Genomic DNA, 24711 nt, shown 5'->3' with positions numbered 1-24711 from the left:
CTGTGATGCGGCAAGGGACCACCGTATACAGTATATATTTTTAGATGGTACTTGTCAGGAGTGTCAGTGAATATTGCTTTAAGCAGCTTGACAAATGCAAGGCCGTGCCATCTTGCCAATTTGTTTAAACGCCCATACGTGAACAAAAATAACAGCAAGACTGTGACATGGACTTCTCCATTTCTGCCTTTTGGATCTTCCAGGCTGTGCATAAAAAACGACCACAGCCAGACGACGTCGTCTCATCTCTTTAAGCTCAAAAGGACGTAATAGGACACACTGCGGTTCCACTGCTTGTGTTATGACTGCGTGTTTGTCCAGATGAGTACAAGAGCAAGACTCCGAGATGGCAGACCAGCTTATTACATATTGAGATGGGGCCATGCATGAGGAGAGGAGAGGATGAAGAGAGATCAGTCGGAACAACTCCCGGGCCAGTTATACCGATGTGAACTTATGACCCCAAAAGACAAGCTTCTCATAAGTGCACGGAATGGAGCGGTCTTATTAGGCGCGTGTTTACAGTTGACACGGAATCACATTTACCATTTTGGTATGATCACGACTGTGTGTGTGTGTGTGTGTGTGTGAGAGAGAGCATGACACCTCCTTAATGGCTTACCTTTTACTGGAATTTTCAATAAATATGCAAATATACTCCACACATTGGTAGAAAAAAAGCAATCTGCACCACATAACCGACACCCGCAGCTTCCGAAAACATGATCTTTTCAGTGAGTAATTGCATTCCTAACCCGCATGCACACATAAACACTATTTTAGACTGGAAAAGACTGCCTAAAAGACCACCACCTTCTGCATGAAGATTGATGCTATATTCCCGGGTTAAACTGACAGTAACTGCACGGGGTTCTGCTCTACAATGAGCGAGATCGCTCATCCGTGAGGATCAGCTGCATTAACAAAAGACTGCCAAATGTATTACCATAGGTTTCCAGGAGTTTCCAGCAGTGGTCACTGACCTCGACTATTCTTGCTCTGACTGACGAATGCATTGTCTTAAAATAAATCAAAACCACGGTTTTTAAAGCGGAAAACCCAACACCACGCTGCCTTGCAGAAGAAAGGCTTAAAATTGCTAAAAAACAATCAAACTGAGAGCATTTATGGTGAATGTTGGAGTTCACGTGCATGCTGCCTTGACAGGTGGGTTTCAAACTCCTTGCCAGGAGAAGGAAATTTACATATACACTTGATGCAAAAGACAGAAAGAAGCCTTGCTAAAATAAATCACCCATTTCCGTCAATACACAGCCTCATTTCGGGGACACGCTCACTCTAGACAATGAAATATTAACGTTTTAAACGCCAGAGCGGTTTTTTTCTTTGTTTTCCCGATTTTCATGAGTTAAAATGTCAAATTTACATCACAACATTTAGCTGCTATACACTCCTGATCCAAAATGTAAAAGCAGCTGATAAATGGCATTTACATTTTGCACTGTTGGATCTTAAAGAGTTTCTAAGCAGATCTTCAAAATGCAAAAGGAAGAAATGAGGGAGAGTCAAAAGAAATGGATTCAGCAATTTATTGCAAACGAGCATTAAAGTGAAATAGGCTGTTCATCAAAAGTTTAAGACCATAGCTAAAAAAAAACAACCTCCCTAAAATAGAAATAACAAAAAGGAGTGAGTAATGAGTAGCTGCACCATTCTTGTTAATGAGGTGAAAAATGGGTTTGATGCCAGTGTTTCCAGGAGGCTAGTGGGAAAGTTGCTCCAGGTGGTGAAGATGGCTTCACAGAGGGCATCCACTGTCTGCAACTGATGTCCATTTTGTTGACTTTTGCTCTCAATTGGATTTAGATCAGTAGAACCCACAGGATGGTCCAAAAGAGTGAGCTTATTCCTCTGGAAGAAGTCCTTTGTGAAGTGCAGCGTTGTCCTGTTGAACAAGCCAGTCATTACCACACAGAGGGATGCCCCCCTGCAACATCTCCACATAGCCAGATGCCGTTTGACGCCCATGCACAACCTGAAACTCTATTGTTCCATTGAAGGGTAAAGCAGCCCAGATCATAATAGGAAAACATCTGAGGTGGGATCTCCTTGTTATGCCAAGAGCGTTGGAAGCCATCAGGACGGTCAAGGTTACATTTTTTCCTCATTAGAGAATAAAGCTTTCTTCAACCTTTCAATGTCCCATATTTGGTGCTCTAATGGAAATTTTTTAGCCGTGAAAAAGACGAGGCCTTTGAAGATGTTTTTTTTCTTCATAAAAAGATTCTCTGGCACATGGCGTCTGATGGTTATTGGACTGCACTCGGAACCAGTGACAACCTTCATTTGGGCCGAGGCTGGTCCCGTGTCTTGATTTACAGCCAATGAGATCCTTCCGCTCAGGGCTGCTGATATTTTTGGGGTCTACCACTTGACTTTTTTGTTCCATGAACCTCAGGATGTTTGAAGAAGTTTGAAATGTCTTACTGCGTCCGACCTCAGCAGCAATGGTGCACTGCGAGAGGCCTCGCTTATGCAGCTCAACAATCCCACCGCGTTCAAAAAGACAATATAAAAAGAACAATATATTTTGTCTTTGACATCAAGAAAATGACACTGAATACACAATTTTGCTGAGATTTTGGCTTTTAAAGGCTGTGGTATTACATGTTTGATCAGCCTATTTCACTTGAATGCTTGTTAAATGTAATGTCAATTGTTGCAATTCTTCAACTGGTCTCAACATTTTCATCAGGTGTGAAAACAGAACCATCATTTCAAAGAGATTAGGATTCTTCATGAATACAAAAACTTTGCGCAAGTTGAATGTCCCTAAGAGCGTACAATTTGGAATTCTGCTTGAATTTTTTTATTTATTTTTTTTAAGGAAAAAATAGCCTCTAAAACCGACAAAAAAACTCTACCAACTGATCCAAAGGACTAAATTTGGTTGTCTTTTAGTTTTCCTTCCGTTTTTCTGTGATGAAAGGTTGACCATTAATCAAGCAGGACACATTTCTCGGCCTATTTGTTATTCATGGTCATTAAAGAGGGAGGGAGAATAAAAAAATGCAGGAGTAAACGAGAAGAGATGACCATAAAAACAGGAGGTTAAAAGAAATCAGGGCAAAACCAGCTCAAACCAAAGAGAAGAGGTGACGAGAGTTGGGAGGGCCAGGAGAGTTCGGAGACCCTTGTGATCGGGGCGACCTCATGGGAGGGCGTTCCTGTCCTCTATCTAGTGCTACAAAGTCAGACTTTGCTATTTATACCACACTAATGTTTGGTATTTCCTTTGATGGGGGGGCTTGAGAGTACGAGCCATTGTTCCCTGGCGGCTATTCGATTGGCTTTCAGCCCCCTCCAGGCTCGTTTAGGTTTATGTGTCAATATAAAAGACTGATTTGTCTCCTCTGCAGATGTTAATTCTCCCTTAATGATCAGTGGCATACATAGCTGCATGTTTTGGACTTTTTGGCTGTTTTATTCTCTCATTGGTGACAGAGCAGGAAAGGGAATAAGTCTGCTGTAAAAAAAAAAACTAACTCATTAACTAAAACAAAACAAACAAACAAACAAACAAACAAGCAAACAAAAAAATTAACTCATGCAATACCAGACATTTTTATGAGCCTGAATGCCCGTTCCCAAAGAAGTCTTTTACACGAGAGGCAAAAAGAGGTGATGAGGCAAGTGCACGCTAAAAGATGTCACTGTTAAAGCAGTATTAAATCACACTCGACAGCAAGGAGGAAGTGAGAGAACGTGGAGGAGTGTAGCGTGCCGAATGTTACGCATTGTGGGGACACTTTAAAGCATGCACACACACACACACACACACACACACACACAGCCGCACGAGTGTGCACACACACAGTTTAGTTCAAAATGGGAAAATTGTAAATAGTTCATGGGGTTATATTTGTAAATAAATTGTTATTTTAATGTAAAACAACCCTTTTTGTGTTGTTTATGTTGTGGTGTAGTTGTTTCAGCTGTCACAAAATCAAACAATATTTGTGTCAATGAGAAAGTCAAAAGCTGGTTTTCTCCCTTTGTAGTCAGGAACTGATATTTTCCTGAAACTTACCTACGTTCTACTGCTGATTACCAAAGAACGGAAAAAAGGTAGAAACTAACTTGTTTATCTGATGAAAGACGAGAGTCTAATCTTTCTTCTGGTAGGTTCCATGTTTATGTAGCCATGGAACACAATATTCTGTGTGCCTTGAAGAATCAGTCAAAATCGTCGGGATTGAAGGGGGGTTGTCTTTGGAAAAATGGCTGGGATTGAATGACTGGAAAAGTGCCCTGCCATTCATTAATTCCACTGACATTTTACGAACTCTTTTTGATTCCCACGGCAATACGGGACCAATTCCATTCCTTTTAAAGTCAATACTAGACGCTTACTTTTGTTTGAAAATACAGCACAATTCCATTTTTCAAGGGACGACTGGCAACCCGAGGTGTGACGCTTAAGCTACTTCTCAGATGACGACCATTGCTCTCAACACACACAACAGGGCAGGTGACGTTGGCGATGTGTATATGATGTAAAACAATTCCCGGACAAACACAGCCCCCCCCCCCCCCCCCCAGCCCCCCCACACACACCTCCAGGTAGTCATACGTCCGTGGCCAACATAAATCAATAGGTTGTTGCGTAAACAATAGATGCTCAGCACTGCCACATTTTAAAAATAGTCCAAGTCCTCAGGGCCTTGCAAAACCATAGAGGAGAGCCGTGAAGGTTAACAATGTTCACTGCGGCATCAGTGTTAAACTCAAATGAAAGCCTGGAGACAAAGAAAAGGCAGCTTCATCCAAAGCCTGTTTGCTGGACCAGCACATTTGGAACTTGAGCGGGATAATTTGACAACTTCAACAAATTAATAGGGGTGCCATAAATGCCTCAAGAAGAAACTGACCTGGATGAGGCTGCTGCTTTTAAAGGAAAATTTGACTTTTTTGGGGAATTTTGCCCATCATCCACAATCCTTATGTGAGACATGAACACACGTCTGTCTCTTTTCTGCGCGTTCTACAACCCCTGGCAAAAATGATGGAATCACCGGTCTCGGAGGATGTTCATTTGGTTGTTTACTTTCAGCAGATCACAGACACGACTCAGAGCAAGTCATTTCAAATGGCAACTTTCTGGCTTTAAGGAACAGGAAAAGAAATTGAGTTACGTTTTTAGACCAAGCAGAGGGAAAAAATGATGGAATCATGAAAACCAAACAGACAAAAGAAGACTTCAACACACCACCAGCACTTTGTTGCACCACCTCTGGCTTTTATAACAGCTTGCAGACTTAAATGAGTGACAAACGGTACTCTTCATCAGTCTAGCTGCAACTTTCTCTGATTGCTGTTGCCACATCAGCTTTGCAGCTTGGGAGTCTTCTCATGGACCATTTTCTTCAAGTTCCACCACAGATTTTCAATTGGACATGGAGTTGTATGACATCCCCATCAGCAGTGTAGTCCATCAACAGGGACTTACCTCCCACTTGGTCTCATAAGTCCAGTTCTGGTCGGATTTCGGTGATGGAGAACGTAGTTCCAGGTAGTCGCTGGGGTTTCACAAGTAAGGAATTTGGCTTCTCAAAACAATATGCGTTCACAAGAGTAATACATTTGCGTCAGAAAAATGCCTACTCGGAAAAATCAGACCTCACAAATGGCTCGGTGTTATATTTGTCTCCCGCCGTATCGCTGCGCACTGTCGCCTGTCCGTTGACGAAGACTTACGCATCTACCTCCGCGACGGAGAGCTGTGGCCGTTCTGTTTACGTATGTTCCACAGCGGAAGAAGATGCAAGCGTCACACACACAGGAATGGACGAGCGACAGTGAGCAGGGACACAGCAGGAGACAAATATACTGGAGAGCCATTTGTGAGGTCTGACTTTTTTCGAGTTGGCATTTTTCTGATGCAAATGTGAACGCATTTTGTTCAAATCTCTGTTGATGGACTACACTGCTGATGGGGATGTGATACAACTTCATGTCAAAAAATCAGAACTACCCCTTTAATATAATATAAGATAGCTGTATATCTATAAGATATGAGGAAATTGTGCACTAAAAACCATCAATCACCTGCCTTAGGATTTCACTCCCTGGAACATGCTAGAAGCAACAGTTTTTTTTAAGACAAATCCCTAAAAGTACGAATAAGACCATCGGTTTAGGACTGTAAAGCGCATATTGTTGATAGGAAGCTCTGAGAAACCAGCGGATCAAAGCCAAATGTCTCATCCACCTTGCTTTGCGGTGACATGATCACGTGATCACGTTGCCCCTCCTCTATCGTCAATAGCCTCTTTTCTACAGTCTATTCCAGGCAAAACATTGCACACCATTGTTACGCCTCACCAGTCTGTATCGACACAAAGACTGAAAAGGGGGGCAGCTCTGTTGTTCGGCCGTTAATCCAGCAGTAGTCATAATGCCAAGCATTCGTGCAGATGTGGGCACGGTGAATGTTCCACATCATGCTGGACCCACACTCTTGTGTTACATGTCACACCTCTGATAGAGGAACAAATCACCGGGGGCGGGATCACCATGATTTAGTATCCAATCAGTTTTGTTTTGCAGGCAATGATGAATATTGAATAGTGTTTTCCACCCTCCCTCTCAATTTCCATCAATAAACCCATTTCTCTGCTTCCATTTTCCACACTGCGTGGCTCTCCTTTTAACAATGTGTCAGCCTGGCCGGGGCTGACATCAACACAGTAAATAATATGCCTGTAAAAGAGTTCCACAAAAGTTTTTACTTTGGAGAAATCTTTCCAGAAACAATCTGACAGTGGTTTAGTGGAGGAAAAAAATGTGTACTTCTGCAAACAAGCAAAGCTCATTATTAAAAAAATATAGTACGCCCCATGAGGTCAAAGCGTTGACATTTATGGTACCCCCTATGGATTGGGCTCAAAAAGTAATACAGATAACCACAAAGTTTTAGAATCATGAGACAAATGCTCAAGGACTTATGGGCATTTAGTCGTCTATTTTAGTTGATAGCGTCCATGTTTTTCAACCAATCTTGCTTGTCACGTGCTTGTCAGCCCCCGAAGGGTGTGTACCAAATTTCATTGTGATTCATGTGGATAAACAAACTAGAGTTACCGTGCGTGTTTAATTTCAGGTCAATTAGACTTAGGGGTCAAACTTTGGGTTTAATAACAGCGCCGCCATGAGGTGTATTTGTCAGAAAAATAATAGCACAGGCAAAACAGTAGGGGTGCATGTTCTGACCAACTGTCCTCCTTTTGTGTGTGGTCAGTCAGGAGTAGAAGAGGTGTCTTCATTTTCTCACATGGTTGTAGCTGGATCACACTCCCCTCGCTGGCCCGGGTTCCTCACCAAACATGCCTCCTAGGGTGACAGGAGGTGCGGTACGCTGGGAAAGCTCGAGGGCGGCGACATGGGGGTTATCGACAAGACAGCAGGAGTTGGGCTTCACCCCACGCTGCTGGTGCCAGCAGGTTGGATCATGGGAAACGTATGCAACGCCGCAGGAGCACACACACACAAGCAGCTGGGTGCTTGCTATGGCTGAGCCGTGGAGGTCAGCTGCTCCTTTATCCACAGCTGCTCACTGGCCACTTCATTAGGTACAACCGCACAACCACATAAGACCAACATAAGTTCATTTGTTTCTTTAAAGCCAAAGCTTTTTTTTTAGACACTGAATTTATGTAACAGAATTAAATATGCTAAAATACTGTTTTGAAATGCACTTTATAAAAATTCACTTTATAAAAATTCAGTGCATATAAATTTTATGTTTCAAAATTTAGATATACACTTCCATGAAATGAAGATCCAATCAGCTGTGTCTCACAGCCAGCCAGTCACGTATAAAGTGCACAGTCACATGACAAAAAACAAAAAAACAAAAAAAGTGTATGTGTGAGTTTTGAAACATCAAAATTATTTGCACTATTTCTTTTTGCTGAATTTTAACAAACTGAATTTTTAAATACACACATTTTTCTAAGGCAATTTTATTCAATGAAATATTTAGCATAATTAGATGTAAAAAAAAAAAAATAATTTCACAAAACTTAAATTCCGTAAATTCAGTTACATCAATTCAAGATCTTAAAAACATCTTTGGTAACAAAGAAACAAATGAATCTTCATATTTAAAAAGGTCTCGCTAGCATCCCGCCTCTCCCCACTCAGACAAAGAGACTGAATGACTGTCAGGAGGGTTTACTCACTCCTTTCGTTCCGCTATAGAACCAACACGCCCAGATGTTGAGACAGATGCACAGAATGAACTCTCTTGTCACTCTGCCTGTTTGGTAGCGAGAGAGGAGGAAAACAAAGACGCATGCATGTCAATTTATCAAGACGGTCAAAATTATCAAGTTTGTTTTTAATTTATCGTGCAGTTAATTGATTTATCAATTATCGTGGCATCTTAGCTTATATACACTTCTTAGTAAATACGACTCGGATTCCAGGTCAAAAATTTGGACATAAATGTTCCTTAATATACACAGTCCGTGCAAATAAATACAAACATAAAATAAATATTGCAGTTTTCTATGGTGTAAGCATTTTAGAAGGAGATGGCTGTGACAGGATTGCAAAAACATGAAATCATTCAAAATGAAATAAAGCGAGAAGAGAAGCACAGTAGATCAGCAGATAAGAGATGACTATCTGCCCTCTTGATTCTTTTAGTGCATTCTGGGCCTCATGTGTTTCAGATTATAACTCACAAAGTCAGTTTGAAGGTCGCACTCTGCCTCCGGCTTGCTTCATTTTCAAGGCTTTCATGTGTTCAAACGTGACGTTCGAAGTCAGTGCCACACGACCGCATGGTTCATAGTTAACCATCAGCAATATAAATTGTCCCGCAGCACACACCGTAGATGTCCATGGTCAACCAAGAATCAAAGAATGTTAAGAAGGTGCAAAACTCTGCTGTGAACTTCTCACTGGAATGAAATATCTGCCAGTCGTCGTCGCAGGCAGAAGCAGGAAGGCAAGCAAGAAATGCAGGGAGAGGAAAAGTGGCAGGCATAAAGATAAATACTGGCAGGAAAGAGACCATATGGAGCGTGAAGATAGAAGTCAATCCCTATAGGACTGTCTGGCTGGCTGACTGGTGTTGGGAATATATATCAGTGTACAGATGAGCCATGTTGTGTGGTAGCATGAGAGAGAACACCCCCCGGGCTTTGGAGAAATCAATTGAAAAACAAAGCAACTAAGCTCAGTACACTGGCGCTCTAATGGGACATGAATGGACCGGACTGGCGCGTTTATTCTCATTTGGCTCAGTAGTTCCTGATAAAACGTAACAGAAATATTCAAGTTGACTATGAAGCTGCTCAGTGATTGGCCGCTGACCAATCCAGGGTCTACAAGTGATAGAAAATGATAATGGATAATGGTACAATGTCTGATGATACAACTTCCGATATGATACCAATATTGCAGCCTTGAGTACCAGCCAATGCCTATATCAATGCGATCCGATATCAGCACGGATCACACTTACTTTTCTTGCTTATTTTGTAGTGTGGAATGACCGAAAAGGTTTGATCAAGTGATATTATAAGGGCACCATGGAATCCCAAAGTCTGTTCATTTTTTATTTTTATTTTTTTACTTTTGACACTCATTTCACCAGCAGAGAGTGAGTGTCCGCTAATGAAATGCAAAAACGATACATCATTGGCCAATTTTGCCCAGTATTTCACAAACGGATGTAGCTTGGCTAACTTTTCTAACGGGATGTCAGCCTCTGCACACACAAAATGCTGAAAAAAAATGTTTGCAAATGAATCACTGCTCTGTATTGAATATAAAACACAAATTGGAAGAAAGAGTCGCCACTAACAGTTTGATATCGTATCATACCTCATCCATTCACCTCCAGGTGTATAGGCAAGGCAAGTACAGGGGATGGGAAGACACCGGAATAATTCAAGCTTGTGAAAAAGCAGTTAATCCTCTGAATTTGCTAACCTTCCCTGTCAATGCGTGCCAGCGCGTATTCAACACAATCTCATCGTGCACAAGCCCTCAAGAAGTCCGCTGAGCTGCAGGAGGATCACAGAACAGAAGATGGATTCAATGCTCACACATTCAGCGCCGCAGGAGCTCAACTTCGACTAGTGACTGTCTTCTAGCCACCCTGGATAAATGCTACCCTTTATCACTATGTGGGATGGGATTAATGCTGTTGCATCTGCTTGACATGGTGCATCAGTAGGCTCATAAACAATAAGTTATTGTATAATAAAAGCACATTTAGATGACTACAAAGCATCAAGAGCAACTTGGGAGCTAAGCGTACTTCTTCAGGATACCTGGACTTGTCTGAGGGCAAACTGGGAGTCGAACCTGCGGTTTTCCAACATCCCCTCCACCTCTTAGCCATTAACCCTTACATTTGCCAGAGAAAACACTGCTGTCAATGAATTCAGTGGATGAAATGAGCTTTATGGAAGCTCAGTGAGGCCAATTCTAGAATTACACAATGAACCAAACAACCCCAATAATAATAATAATAATAATAATAATAATAATGTATGCAAATGAGTTGGAAGTACTCAAACAAAGCTTGCCAAAACTTGCAACTACTATCAAAAACATTTTACTATTAAAATGAGCCTGCATTTCTGTGTACTGTAAATGACATTATATGGAAGGTTGTGCCCCCTAAATGTACCAAACAAAGGAAATGCTTTTAAGTGAAGTGGTTAAATTTGTCAGCGTGTGACTACCTGGGCATTACGCGCCATAAAGTGTTCCAATTAATGCTACAAATTTGCAACCTAAATCCTCACTTTTGATTCACGTGACTTAAATCATCAATTCCAACGACAAGACACGTGAAAGAGCAAGACTACAGCAGCGGCAACACGCCGATCCACGACTATGTTTCGGGACGCCCGTGAGCCCAAGCGGCCCGACTCAAGGCGTGTGACCGCGCGTAAGCACTCACCAGCCGGACATGTGGAGCGCGCTGGTCGCCTGTCATCTTGGAGCTGGACCAAGTTTGGAAGAAACACCGAAGACGACAAGCACCGAGTCCGGGCACTGTTCCACGGTATGCCGCGAAGCTAAAATGTGAAAACACCGGAGCTCCCTTGCTGGGTCCGACTGCTGTATGGGATCACGCTTCCAAACAGGGAAGTACACGCTTCAACTTTACTTAGACAAGAGCGAGCGAGAGCGAGAGCGAGAGAGGGAGAGAGAGAAACGTTTTGGGGAGGCGTTGCAGAATGGCTCCACCCACGAGCGTCCCACAATTCACACCAGCAGCAGATCGGGAGCCACGTTACTCTATCACAAATTCCACAAACACACACACAAACAGCACGACTTAACTGCATTTGATTCACAAGCCGGACACATCTGATCACTGCCATAATTTTTTATTTTTTTCTAGTATACTGAAGTATACTGAAATACTTGCCATTTAACAACTTGAATATGTATTTTTTATAACATATTACTGATGCGCTCCCCCCCCAAACCGATACCTTTGTGCTTCTCAAAACTGATACGGTACATTTTTATATCTTCTTTTTTAAATTGTGCACACCTGGAAGTGAGAAGGGCTAGAGCAAATTAGGATTTGGTCAGCTGTACCTGCTGATTTGTCCTAATCAAATATGATGACATTACTACTACCACATCACTACTATCAGGGGAACCAGAGTACAGAGCGGAGGGAGCCACCTGGCGTGGCCCAGCAAGGTGCACTGTATTCGGGCACACGCTCCGAGCAGCCGACGTGACGCCACGGAGGTCTCTGGCAAACATCTAGCACTTGTCAAATGCCGCGGCACTGGCGTTTAAGGTGGCGTTTCAGGGATCCACGACCCACCAGTTGAGAACCACTGGTCTAGAGCAAGGCTGCTGCAAACATGTTGGACGTAGCGCTGGAGCTAACGAGCTACCAGCATGAATGGATGCTGTAGTAATTCTACACTTAAAGATTAGACGCAGTTCAATGTAAGCGTGTGTAAGAACACAGAGTCCATATCATAGTTTATTCCACTGCTTCAGGCGATTTAAAGTAGATTGCTGATGCATTCACACGAAAGGAAATGCAAAACCAGTGCCACCAGGGGTCAAACAACAAGGCCACCATTCCCGGTCGTCACAACAAATTAGTGCAGTTTTCCAGGTTTGACGATGGAATGAATTAAGTGGCACAAACGCTCTTTTGAGTTTTCTCATTGTGCAGAATGATGCAACTCTGGGCAATAAAAGTGATTAAAAAGAAGAAGAAGAAATACTGTGTAAAGACACAAAATGCCTGAAGGCAGTAATTAGAATAATTGCAGATATGAATGTGAATGTGAGCAAGTGGCCTGTAATTGTTGTGGCTTTTCAAGCTGTGATAGTCGGATTAGTTGTTTGGATTAAAGTGTGATGTCATGTGGTGAGTAATACCTGTGTCAAATTGTGTGTGTGTACTCCTAAAACGGTGTGCACACAGACTGACACGGACAGAGCAAGATACAAGATGAGTGACGAGTTGCTGTTTAGCTAGCATTGAAATATGGCATGAAAAGCCGTATTATTCTAAGATTCGTAAAATATATCTAGTAGAAAAAACGTGGTCTTTTCCACGATCAACCGTCTTTTTATATCCATCTGTGTTAGTGCTTGTGTTTTCACGAAATGCTGCAAACGTTTCACAGACAGTACAAATTGCCTGTGATAAAATACATGTGACAAATGCCAATTCCACATCTTTACAGAGCGAAATAAGACATAAATTATGATGATATATTATTATTATATATTATCATAACATTAGTGGTTTATTTGGTCTGAAAAAATAACATCGTTATTGACAATAACATCGTTTAGCGTCAATCTGTGGGGCAAGAAACATTTCTTTTTTTATTTTTTATTTTTTACCTGTCCTGTTCAGCCTTTAGGGCAGATAGAATTGTAGATCTAAATGCCGTCAAGTGCTCAACAGATTTACTCTGCCAGGGAGAAGTGTGATATACACTTCCCCTGTTATACAGAATTTATTTGACTTTGATGCTTGTTATTAAGCAAATTTGGAGCGACAGAGGGGACAGAGAAGAAGACAAAAGAAAACCACAATGACACAATGACAATACTGCATTGAAACAGTCACACATAATAGTAGTAATGAAATGATGAACTATGATAGTGATCACAATGACAATACTGCATTGAAACAGTCACACATAATAGCAGTCATGAAATGATGAACTATGATAGTGAACAGAATGACTGCAATAACTGTAACGTTAAACGTTTGTTTGTCCAGTCACGTGTTTTCATTGTACAGTCGTCCCTCGCAATATCGTGCTTTGATTATCGTGCCCTCGCCATGTTGCGTTTTTTCAGAAAGGAATAAATAAACGATGGCTGTTTGGTGGTGGACTATGGTCTATTGTTGGTCCAAACACATTGAAATACAAGTGACACGTAGTATTGTGGTCACTAGGTGGCATTCATAGGAAACATTCAGACATTAGCTTACACGACATTAGTCAGCCATGGCAAGTCACACATGATGGAGTGAAAAAAAGTTCTTCTCCCATTCCATGTGGAAGTGGTAAGTTTTTGGCTTGTTAAGTTTAGAAGAAATTAATTCGAGGCTAACTGCTTGTTAGCCAGCAGCTGTCTCACGTCCCTGCAGCATAAGTGTTGCAGTGTGTCGTAAACGGTGAATAACAGGAGTGTAAAGGTGATTATAGGGGTGTTATTTCATGTCTACGGGGCTCTAACAATGGTAAAAACTGCATTTAGAAAGTCATAAACAGGTTTTCTATGCTCTAACTACAAAAATATTCCTTTTATTAACATTGAATCTCATATCATGGAAATTCATTTGTCACGGCCGGGTCAGGAAAGAGGGGGTGGGACGACTGTACTTTCTTAAAATTAACGTTAAAATATCGTCTTGTCTCGACTCAATCTTGTGCATCGTCTCGTCTCGTGACACGCGTAGTAAATATGTAAAAATATGTTGGCTATATGATTATAGTTTCTACAATTGTGTGCATTATCGTTATTGTCATTCTGTTCACTATCATAGTTAATCATTTCATGACTACTATTACTGCTAATACGTATGATGCAGTATTATCATTGTGGTTGTTGATATTATTTTGTCCTTTCCGTCATGGTCTTTATGGCCGTCACAGACATTTGCTGATGTAGTTCTGTTTGTTTCTGTTGTTTTGCAATTGCTGTTGTTGCTGTTGTCCTTGTCTCTCTCTTTATTGTCCCCCCTGTTTTCTTTTCTCTTCTTCTCTATCCCCTCCTGCTCCAAATTTGCATAACAAAAATACATCAAAGTCAAGTAAATTCTGTAGAGCACATAAGGGCATTGAGATCTACAATTCTATCAGCCCTAACGGCTGGACAGGACAAAAAAAATACAATAAAATTTGAGCACATGTAACACAGAAGATATGCCTTTCAATGTTATTTTTCAAGGCAAGTATTAACATGTGTTTTGGTGACATGAGCACTTCAAAGTGTGTAATGTTCTGTATTATGTAGAAGCTGTCAAAAAGACTCTACCTTTCCATAAAGATCTTTTACTCACTCACTCACGTGCAGGCTGCTGACAGAATCAGAATCTTGAGGAAAACATGCATTAAAGCACCCACAGGGTCATAAAGGTGCACTGGCCGTTCCAACCATCACGCACTGTGGCTTTATGGATTGCAAAAGTTTAAAGAAAGAAAATAACGGGGGTGTGATTTGCCTCAAAGATCCCACCGCTGCACATGTCAAATACCGTACATTTCCCTCTTATCGAAAGCAGCAGGCTTTAAGCCACAAAGTTCCAATGCAACGTCTGGTGAATTTATGTTGTGATCACGACAAGGAACATGTGCGGGACTTGTGTTGAGCCACGTGGCAGGCGAGGCGCGGCCAAACGAGCAGGTGTGTGCGCAAATCACCGACCACGCTCGTTTCAGCAGACGCAGAACTATATTTACCTGTATGGAAAATACTGTAATACATCCACACATGCACACGGCATGCCTTTTCATTGCTTTATTAGTAGTTTGCCAAACCTTGAATCCGAGAGGATAAATCTGCTGAGAGCTGCAAGCATTAAGTACATCATCCAATAGTGGTGCCTTCCCATACATTATACTGCATGTACTGTATTATGTACTGTATTATGTACTGTATGTACTGTATGTACTGTATTATGTACTGTATGTACTGTATTATGTCCTGTATGTACTGTATGTACTGTATTATGTAGTGTATGTACTGTATTATGTACTGTATTATGTACTGTATGTACTTGACACAATTACAGACTGGACTTCATCACCTTGAGCGCTGTTGCTTGTCAGTCTGTTAAAGCACAATGTTTGACGCACCTCATCAGATTTAGATTGTGGAGGTGTACCTAATAAAAGGGCTGGTGAGTGTATTGGTGGAGGTGTACCTAATAAAGGGGCTGGTGAGTGTATTGGTGGAGGTGTACCTAATAAAGGGGCTGGTGAGTGTATTGGTGGAGGTGTACCTAATAAAAGGGCTGGTGAGTGTATTGGTGGAGGTGTACCTAATAAAGGGGCTGGTGAGTGTATTGGTGGAGGTGTACCTAATAAAAGGGCTGGTGAGTGTATTGGTGGAGGTGTACCTAATAAAAGGGCTGGTGAGTGTATTGGTGGAGGTGTACCTAATGAAAGGGCTGGTGAGTGTATTGGTGGAGGTGTACCTAATAAAAGGGCTGGTGAGTGTATTGGTGGAGGTGTACCTAAAAAAGGGCTGGTGAGTGTATTGGTGGAGGTGTACCTAATAAAAGGGCTGGTGAGTGTATTGGTGGAGGTGTACCTAATAAAAGGGCTGGTGAGTGTATTGGTGGAGGTGTACCTAATAAAAGGGCTGGTGAGTGTATTGGTGGAGGTGTACCTAATAAAGGGGCTGGTGAGTGTACCTAAGTGAGTGTATTGGAAATGATTTTAACTCTTTAGGAAGGAACTTATTGAAATGCGGGGAAAAACCTGATATTTAATGTGGTATGTTGTCAGACCTGTTTTACTTAAAAAAAACTAATCATTTTTATGTATTTACAGTATATATACATATAATATATTTTATATATTAAAAAATATTGAAATCATAATTTTACATACACTTTTATGATAAATAACATGATTATATTTTCATTAGGAGCTATTTACTTTAAAAATGCACAGCTATGTATCACGACAAATATAACGTACTGTATGGACAGTAGATCAATGATTATATTCTATATATTCCATAGCGTGAAATGACTTTCTTACTGCGTCCAACCTCAGCAGCAATGTTGCGCTGCTGAGGTTGCAACAACCCCACCGCCTCAAAGAGAGAAAGCTTTTTGCCTTTGCCATCCAGAGATCATGACACTAAATCACATTCAATCCACATTTTTGACAAGATTTTGCCTTCGATCAGCTGATGATAATGCTTGTTTGCGATAAATTGCAATTCCTCAAAAACGTTTTTGTCTCACTCCCATTTCTTCTTTTTGCATTTTGAAGCTCGACTTCAATTCTTTACATTTTTCAGCTGGTCTTAAAATTCCGTGCTATTGGCTGGCGACCAGGGTGTACCCCGCCTCTCGCCCCAAATCAGCGAGGACAGGCTCCAGCATACCCGCGACCCCAGTGAGAACAAGCGGCATGGAAAACGGATGGATGGATCGATGGACGGTCTTATAGTTTTGATCAGGAATGTAGAAGGATCAGGTGACCTACTGGGCTGTGCATACCCAGAAATCCCCTCTGACCTTGTTTTACAGCTCATCAGTCACCCATCCTGAAGCTAAGCTACTTCAGCATCAGTAAATTGTACGCTTTAATCATGTTTGTTTACTCGGGGACTGTGCATGACATAATGATTTAGTAGAAACCCAGGCCGCTGAGGTACACCTAAAATACGAGCAAGATAATAACCTCTGGTAGGGAGGGATTGCAGCAGCAACTAATAAAAGCAGAAATACACTCAAAGCAGGCAGTCACCTTAAGTTTGCCGCTGTGCTCTGGCGCACCCATGCCTGCCAACACTGTACTCACCTCTGTAGCTTCTCCTGTCAGCTGGAGCAGCCATAATGGGAAGGACAAAGTTGTCATCCATCCTGGAGATAGATTAGTACATTCCAAATCATTTCCCTGACTGAAATATATAGCAGTCACTGGAAGTCTTTGCTATTCTGTAAACAGTCAAACCGAAAGACAGATAGAAAGACAGCGGGTGAGAGGTTGCGGTGAGACGGAGACTTGGTGACAGAATGAGAGCAGGCTGGATCACTGAGGCTGTTGACAGCAAACAAAGTGGCCGCCGGAGACCGGACCTCACTGTCCTGAGGGTCCAGCCATGGGGGCCGCATTACATCTTAAACCGCCATTACCGACCCCATGAAAAGCGCACGCACTGTGCACACTTGCATGACAAATGCTCGACGGTAAGTGTCCAGAGGAAATGCATCATGTCTGCCGCTTTCCTCCCCCACCTCATCTGGGATGCAGCCCATCGAAACACAGGACTTGTTCCTTTTGCGAACATCTGAGCCCAAAGAAATAGATCTGTGCGTCTGTTCCATGCAGCATAGTCCTCCACCATGCATCACTTTCCACTGTTGAAGGGATATTGGAATAATTGCATTGCAAGAATGATAACAGCTGCCTTCATACACTGATTTGTTTCCTCACTGACCTCGCCTCTCGTTCGGATCTCTGTGCAGAAGTGCTAACGGAGGTTGGCATGTTTTTTTCAGCTTAGCACTAATAAGCACTAATAATACAATTCTCGTTACCACTTGGAGAGATCACAAGGTGATCATCTAGGTCACGTTAGTGATTGGCTTGTTTCAAATCACTTCATTTAATTCGCGGTGCACTGAACTGAATTGCAAGGGATGTGCACGCGGGAATACACGCTGTTTTCATTCGCACCAAGCCGAGCGAAGGTTGACTGAGGCTTTCTTATCATCGTCAAGTCGCCTCTTTGACTCTCAGGCTTCACAGCAGACAGCCTGGAGCCGTGCACAATGTGCATCATGCACCGAAAACAATGACTTTTGGGCGTACAGTCGTATCTCGCTCTTGGAACATCGCTCCCTCACTCTATCGCAGTTTTTCAAAAAATGAATTCACAAACGATCGCTGTTTTGTGGTTGACTATTGCCTGTTATTAGTCTAAAAATACTGAAAGACACGTCATATGTAGTATTCCGGTCACCAGACGTCAGTAATGTTACACTGAAGAGACATTACACTACATTAATTGGTTCCTTAGTGCGACGGCGGCGTCTTCGTCACATACACAAGAATGGAGAGGCGACAGTGCGCAGGATTACGTTGGGAGACAAATATAACGCAGAGCCATTTGTGAGGGCAGATTTTTTTTGAGGAGGTATTTTTATGATGCAAATGCATTACTCTTTTAACTTAAATGGCCCCAGCAACAAAGCAGAACTACGTTCCTTGTCACGGAACTCCGACCAGAACCAGGGATGTACTACACGGCCGATGGGGATGTCATACAACTTCATGTCAAAAAATATGAACTATCCCTTTAAAAATGTATGAAAAAATAAACCGAGAACCTCATTTATCAAATCAACCAAGCGTCAATCCAAAACAGGAAAGAGGATGGAGCAGTTTGCAGACACACGCTCTCCAACAACAACAAGCATAGTTTCATGACAGCATGCTAATACGCGTGAGCGCTCGTGGAAAGCTATCGTCTTTGACATACCCAAGTCCCTTAAAAGGAATCTGGAATCAAACACAGCTCGGAAAACTTGCTTCCTCAACGCTGTGTTCATGTTTTCTGCTCGAGCAGCGGCTCACGGCTTGGGAGCGCGCTTGTTGTTGTCAGCTGTCATAAACCGTTGGCTCGCACGAGCTGCTTTTGTGCTCTAATCATGCAACAAGATCACTTGTGGTTTGCTAGCACCAGCCCATATTGCAGTTAATAGCTGGTTTGGGACAGGGATGGCCACATTTCCACCGAGGGCTGAATAGAGAAAAGGATCCACTTTAATTTTCCTCAAAAAAAAGGGGGAAAATGCAATGTAGGTGAAGATATGCAAAGCAGTAAAATATACTTACAGAACCTCAGCTTTGTGTTGATGAAGCTGTTGCAGTGGAACCTTGGTTTTCGACAAAAGTATTGCTCGTTTTCGTACAATGTCTCGGTTATCGTACGCCTAACACACTAGTTGAGTGCCCACACAAAGCATCCACCCATTGGCGTCGCAGTGTCTGTGAAGAATGGATCGTGGTTCTTTTACAGTTGGGACGCTATAGACAGATTCCGGCCAGGGAATTCTTCTTTATTCATCTTTATTACGCCTTGCTTGTTGTAATGTTCTTCCTCCAGGAAAAGGAAACCGTGGCCGCTACCAGTGACTCATCTGTTAAACTGACTATTATGTTTGCGAGCAGGAAAATGACCCTTTGAAGGTACAAGTCCAGCTCCTGTTCCTGAGGCCCCTTGAACAATTTCTCCAGCCCTGATCTAAGGGGCCAAATAAGCACAGATGCTCTTTGGTAATCCGCAAAGGTTGGTTCGAGGCAACTGGACTCTTCTTGTTTGTTGATGACGTCCGTCCGTCCGTCCATCCTTGTATCCATCTATCGGAGATCGGGTCGCGGGGGCAGCAGCCTGAGCAGGGAAGCCCAGACTTCCCTCTCCGCGACTACTTCGTCCAGCTCCCCCCGGTGAATCCCGAGGCGTTCCCAGGCCAGTTCAGAGACATAGACCCTCCAACATGTCCCGTGTCTTCTCCGAGACCTCCTTCTGGCCGGTCGTGCCCTGAACACCTCCCCAGGGAGGCGTTTATTACACTGAGGAAAAGTCAAAATGGAAATAAAATCATAATATTCCGAGAATAAACATTTACAAAGATTATGTAAGTAGAAAAGTTGAAATATTTGGGGGGAAAAAAAGAGTGAAGTTGATACTAATAATAGGATTTTTCACCTACAGTATATCAGAAAGCTGAGATACAGTTTAAAAAAAAAAATATGTATATATATACACTGTATAACTCCTTGCTTATCCACACGTGTTGCATCCTTTCATTTTCCACCATATAGCCCTCGCTGGAGGGACACCCCTGACGTACACCACCAGCACTGCAGCCATGTCATGCCAAACAAGGGAACTGTCAGATTATTCATGAGGGCTTCAAGTCAACTGGATCTGACACAGCAGCGACACTGCAACCAAAACCACACTGACGCAGAATGCGAAGCATCACTTGTTCGGCGGTTAACAAAACGTGTCTTCTCCACATGTGCGCCGCTGCCGCAGCACGGGCACAGGCAACCGGAGAGAGGAAGGGACTTGAAAAGCAAAAAGCAGGAGAAGGGAAATGTGGGTCAAGACTGAGAGACAGGAAAAACGCTCAATGCAAATCAGAAAGTGTAAACATGTACAGGCCTAATCTCATTATCCCTGAATCTCCCGGGCCTGTGATCAGATACTCGATTGAAGCCGGAGAAAGGAGGAGGGCGGGAAAGAGTCAGGGGGAGAGATGGAAAATATGAGAGGAATGAAAAGATTTTTAGTATGTGAGTTCAAGACTTTAAAGAGATAAAATAAAGCAGGCCCTCGTGGTATTTGGAGGCTCTGGAGTCTTGTATACACAGAAGTCACTGAAGTCCGCATGCACATTGCTGTCTTCTGTTGCGCAACGGCTGCACACAAAAGGGTGAAAATGCATCAAAACATGGACTCTGAACTGTGCTGCCTGTGCTATCATTTGTTTTGACAAATATGCAACACGGTGGCAGTTTTCATAACTCATTCAATCCAGGCCGTTTTTCAAAATTCAACCTTTCAGTCGCGGCCATTTTAGACGATTAAGACTCATTTCTCAAGGCACACCAAAATGTGGAGTTCCATGGCTATACAAACACGGAACCTCCCGAAAGAAAGATTAGACTGCCGCCTTTCATCAGAAAAAGAAAAGAAATTCTACCATTTTGGCTCACGGCTGCTTTCTGATTGGCCCTCAGCACTTTCTAAAAATACAATTCAACATGAAAACTCAAAAAAACCCCAGCAAAAATGGAAAAAGATTAAAGTCATAATATTAAGAGAAAATTAAGTTGAAATATTAAAGACTTAAATATGTAATTAAAAGAAAAATATTATGAGAAACAAACAATACAGTAAAAATACAGTAGCAATTTTAGAAAAAAATGGGTTGTGTGAAAGTTATATCATGATAATAAAATCTAAATATTATGCCAATAAAAATACAATATTACAATAGAAAATGTACAAGAGAAAGTTAGCATTTGTAAGAAAAAAATAAAAACCCATACTAATAATACACTTTGTCACCGAAAGCTGTCACAAAGCTGAGATGCAGGCTGTTTTTTCCCTTGAAACATAAAAGCACGTCTCGGCAGATCTACTGTATGTGTGTGTTGATACCAAAAATGAAACGGTGGCCCCCGCATCCGTTGATTTGTCAGTATCTGGCCCTTGGTGGAAAAAGTCTGGACACCCCCGCTTGAGGGTATTCGGCTGAATCAGAGCTAAATTTGGGCAAGGTTGTTTGAAAAACACGGCCGCCATCAAGCAAAATGTCTTTCCGAGACGGGACTTAACAACCATCTGCCCATAAATCATCGCCCATTTTCCTCTTCCTTATGATCCCGATTCTGTCATTATGTCTCATTTCTCCCACTTCTCCTCCTCCACTGAGAGGAACGGCAGAGCGCTTCATGGTGCAGACGTCGGACACGTGTCCGGACCTGATCGACTCCCGGCCTTCTTGCGTCACTCATAATGACCGACCGTCAGATGTTTTACTGCCTGATAGTTCATGTTACCTCCGCATCCCGAGGCCCAATCTCCCAGCTCAGACCTGCGGTAGTTAACCCAGCTAGTTGACACATCATATACACGACGGTGCACCATGCAGCCTCCCTCCAGTCACGGTGAAGAGTGATAGCAGTTAGCGTTGGTATGGGATAAAGAGCCCTTTATTATCGCACTTTTATTATCTACTTAATTACTTTTCTGACGGACGCTCATGTGTGCGTATTTAAGCATTACTGATTTGCGAGGCAATCCTTTTTTACAGGGGGAAGACTATTGATTGGCTTGGTGTTAATAAATCCAAGATTTATGCCAGAATACATTACTATTCCATACCAACGTATCACCATTTTTGAAAAAAATGACACATTATTGCTGTTTCGTGGCTGAATACGGCCTATTATTAGTCAAAAAACATGCACAGTTAATCAAATTTTACATATTCTCGGCCTAAATTAAGCCTTTTCAAACATAAATATGACTACGAGGGCTCTAATAATGTTAAAAAGTGTATTTAGAAGGTTGTAAACAGGTTTTCTATGCTCTAACTACCAAATTGTCCATGTAAAAATGAGAAATACAACTTCACGGAAATTCACATATCACATATCGGGTCTGGAACACATCACGGTTTGAATTCTGCAGCTTCATTCACAGTTCACAGTTTTTCAAACATGAATTAATAAGTCATGCTGTTTCGTGGTTGAATACCGGCTATTATTCGTAAAAAAAACAAAAATGTCATGCAGTTTTACATACATTACAACACTTATTTTTACAAATTAAGCGTTTTTAAGGATAAAAATGGCTAAATGGCTGAACTAAAATACAAATACAAGGAAGCTGCATTAAATTTGTGAATGTCATGCACATTGGCCACTAGGTGCCAGTATTTGTTCTGTGAGACAAGCACCAAACTTGATTGCTGCAACAACAGGCTTTTTTTTTTTTTTTTTTTTGCAGGTTTACATTATCAATCATGACAATAATCATAATAATAACAGTACAGGCCAGTGTGGTGGCCATAATCCAGCTAAAATTCAAATCTGAATCCTGACAGCACTCCCTGTTCACACGTCAGGAATGCATTTATTGCATATTTATTATGTACTGTATGTCTGAAATGGCTTATTTGCTGTGATTATGACTGCTATATTAAGTAAAACAAATGTAAGAGTGACTATAGGGGTGTTATTTCATGTGTAGAGGGCTCTAATAATGTTAAAAACCATAGTTAGAAGGTCGTAAATAGGTTTTCTCTAACTATGAAAATATTCCATTTCTAAATAAGGAATCATACTTTGCGGAAATTCACTTATCACGGTTAGTTCTGCAACCAATTACAGTCATCCATCGGCACGTCACATTTCGAATTTTGCGGCTGCACTCTATCACGGTTTTTCAAGCATGTATTAATTAATAATTCATGGTGTTTCGTACTTTAGTACGGCCTATTGTTGGTTTTAAAAAAATGCAAATGTTACGTATTTTTTGCCTAAATTAAGCATTTTTAAGCATAAAAATGGCCAAACGACTGAACTAAAATACAAGGATGCTGCATTATAATTGCGAATGCAGTATTGTACATTGGCCACTAGGTGTCAGTAATTGATTGGTGAGACAAGCACCAGACTATGGGGTGTTACTTCATTTCTAGAGCACTCTATTGATGTTAAAAACCGTATTTAGAAGGACGTAAACGGATTTTCTATGCTGTAACTACCAAAATATTTATTTGATAAAGAATGACTTTGCGTAGATTCACTTATCACGGTGGAGTCTGGAACCAATGAAATAATAAAGCAGAGATTACCGTGTCCATTTGAACTGATATGCATGCTTCTTATTGTGGTTGTAGGTTGTGTTGGTGTATTTTGCTTCATTTGGTTGCACGAGTGCGAAAACATTAAAACACAACACCTCCCGTTAGGATGCAGTGCAGTAAAATAACCACAATAAACATGAGCAGGGAAGGCAATCCTTGCTGGTCTAATCTTTAGATTATGCAGGTGTCCCTAACGTGTGTTTGTTCACGTCCGTGGCGGAAGGAAGCAGATAAAACCGAAATTAGTATACATGATGCAATACATTTTGACTCCAGGCAGAATTTTATCCCCGGCGATAACAAGTTGTGTGGAATTTGTGGAAGGGGGCGCTTGTTACGTTGACAAGTGAACTGAGACCTCAGTTTGACTCGGGACATGAAATGACGAGCAAGACTTTCAGAGTCTGTTTCAAGTCTCCTGATGGTCTCTCGTCTGGACTTATGAAAGAGGAGGGAAAGAGGAGGGTCTCTCTGGTCACTAAGCATCCGGAGAAATGCAACCTCTGTCATCAATGTTGTTTCTTCTCTTTGTCTGTCATTATCTACATTCGGCCTCCTCCTCTTCCTCCTCCACCCCTTCTCTCCTCTCCATCTGCCCGGCAGTGCCCGTGAAGAAGCAGCCCAGGTAGAAACAGAAGGCATCTTTGAACCGACTCCTGCTGCAAGCCTTTCATCTCATGCTGTACGTGGCCAAGGGAGGCTGCAGGCTACCTGAGCTGTCAGAAGCCATACGCCACAGTCTGGAGGGGGGAGGAGACAGCAGGACACAGGAGGAGAGCAAAGGGAATGAAGTCCAATGACTGACATTCATTCATTTTTAAACCGCATTTATATTAGCGGAACGGGAGCACAGGGCAAATAAAAATACTGGCCTTCAACTCCTGCTACCTTCAGTACTACCGATTGCATATTGAAAATGAATACATGTTAGAGCAAGGGTGTCCAAAGTGCAGCCCGGGGGCCCTTTGGCGGGCCGTGGCTTGTTTTTAATTCATTGGCCTGCAGCACAAATTAAAAACACATAATTTAACAAGAAAACTAAAAAAAAACAACCCAATCAACAACAGCAAAAATGGAACAAT

The 24711-nt window shown here is 42.0% G+C and overlaps 1 protein-coding gene across 7 annotated transcripts in view; it reads right to left on the bottom strand.

Moving 5' to 3' along the window:
* Nucleotides 1-24711, bottom strand: part of mid2 (midline 2) — a 146444-nt gene that overhangs the window by 92387 nt on the left and 29346 nt on the right. For 2 of the 7 annotated variants that reach the window (XM_054792554.1, XM_054792561.1), the window contains exon 1: nucleotides 10949-11167. The exons of 2 other annotated variants lie outside the window; for them this stretch is intronic. The gene's annotated coding sequence lies outside the window, so the exon portion shown is untranslated. Of the gene's footprint in view, nucleotides 1-622; nucleotides 2435-5470; nucleotides 5935-10948; nucleotides 11168-24711 lie in introns of those variants that run through there. 3 more of the 7 variants (XM_054792560.1, XM_054792558.1, XM_054792559.1) reach the window with 3 other exon arrangements.

The sequence above is a fragment of the Dunckerocampus dactyliophorus genome, chromosome 11 (genome assembly GCF_027744805.1).
Source record: "Dunckerocampus dactyliophorus isolate RoL2022-P2 chromosome 11, RoL_Ddac_1.1, whole genome shotgun sequence".
Lineage (NCBI taxonomy): Eukaryota > Metazoa > Chordata > Actinopteri > Syngnathiformes > Syngnathidae > Dunckerocampus > Dunckerocampus dactyliophorus.
The sequence above is the reverse complement of the archived record's forward strand: the minus strand, read 5'-3'. Positions and strand labels throughout refer to the sequence as shown.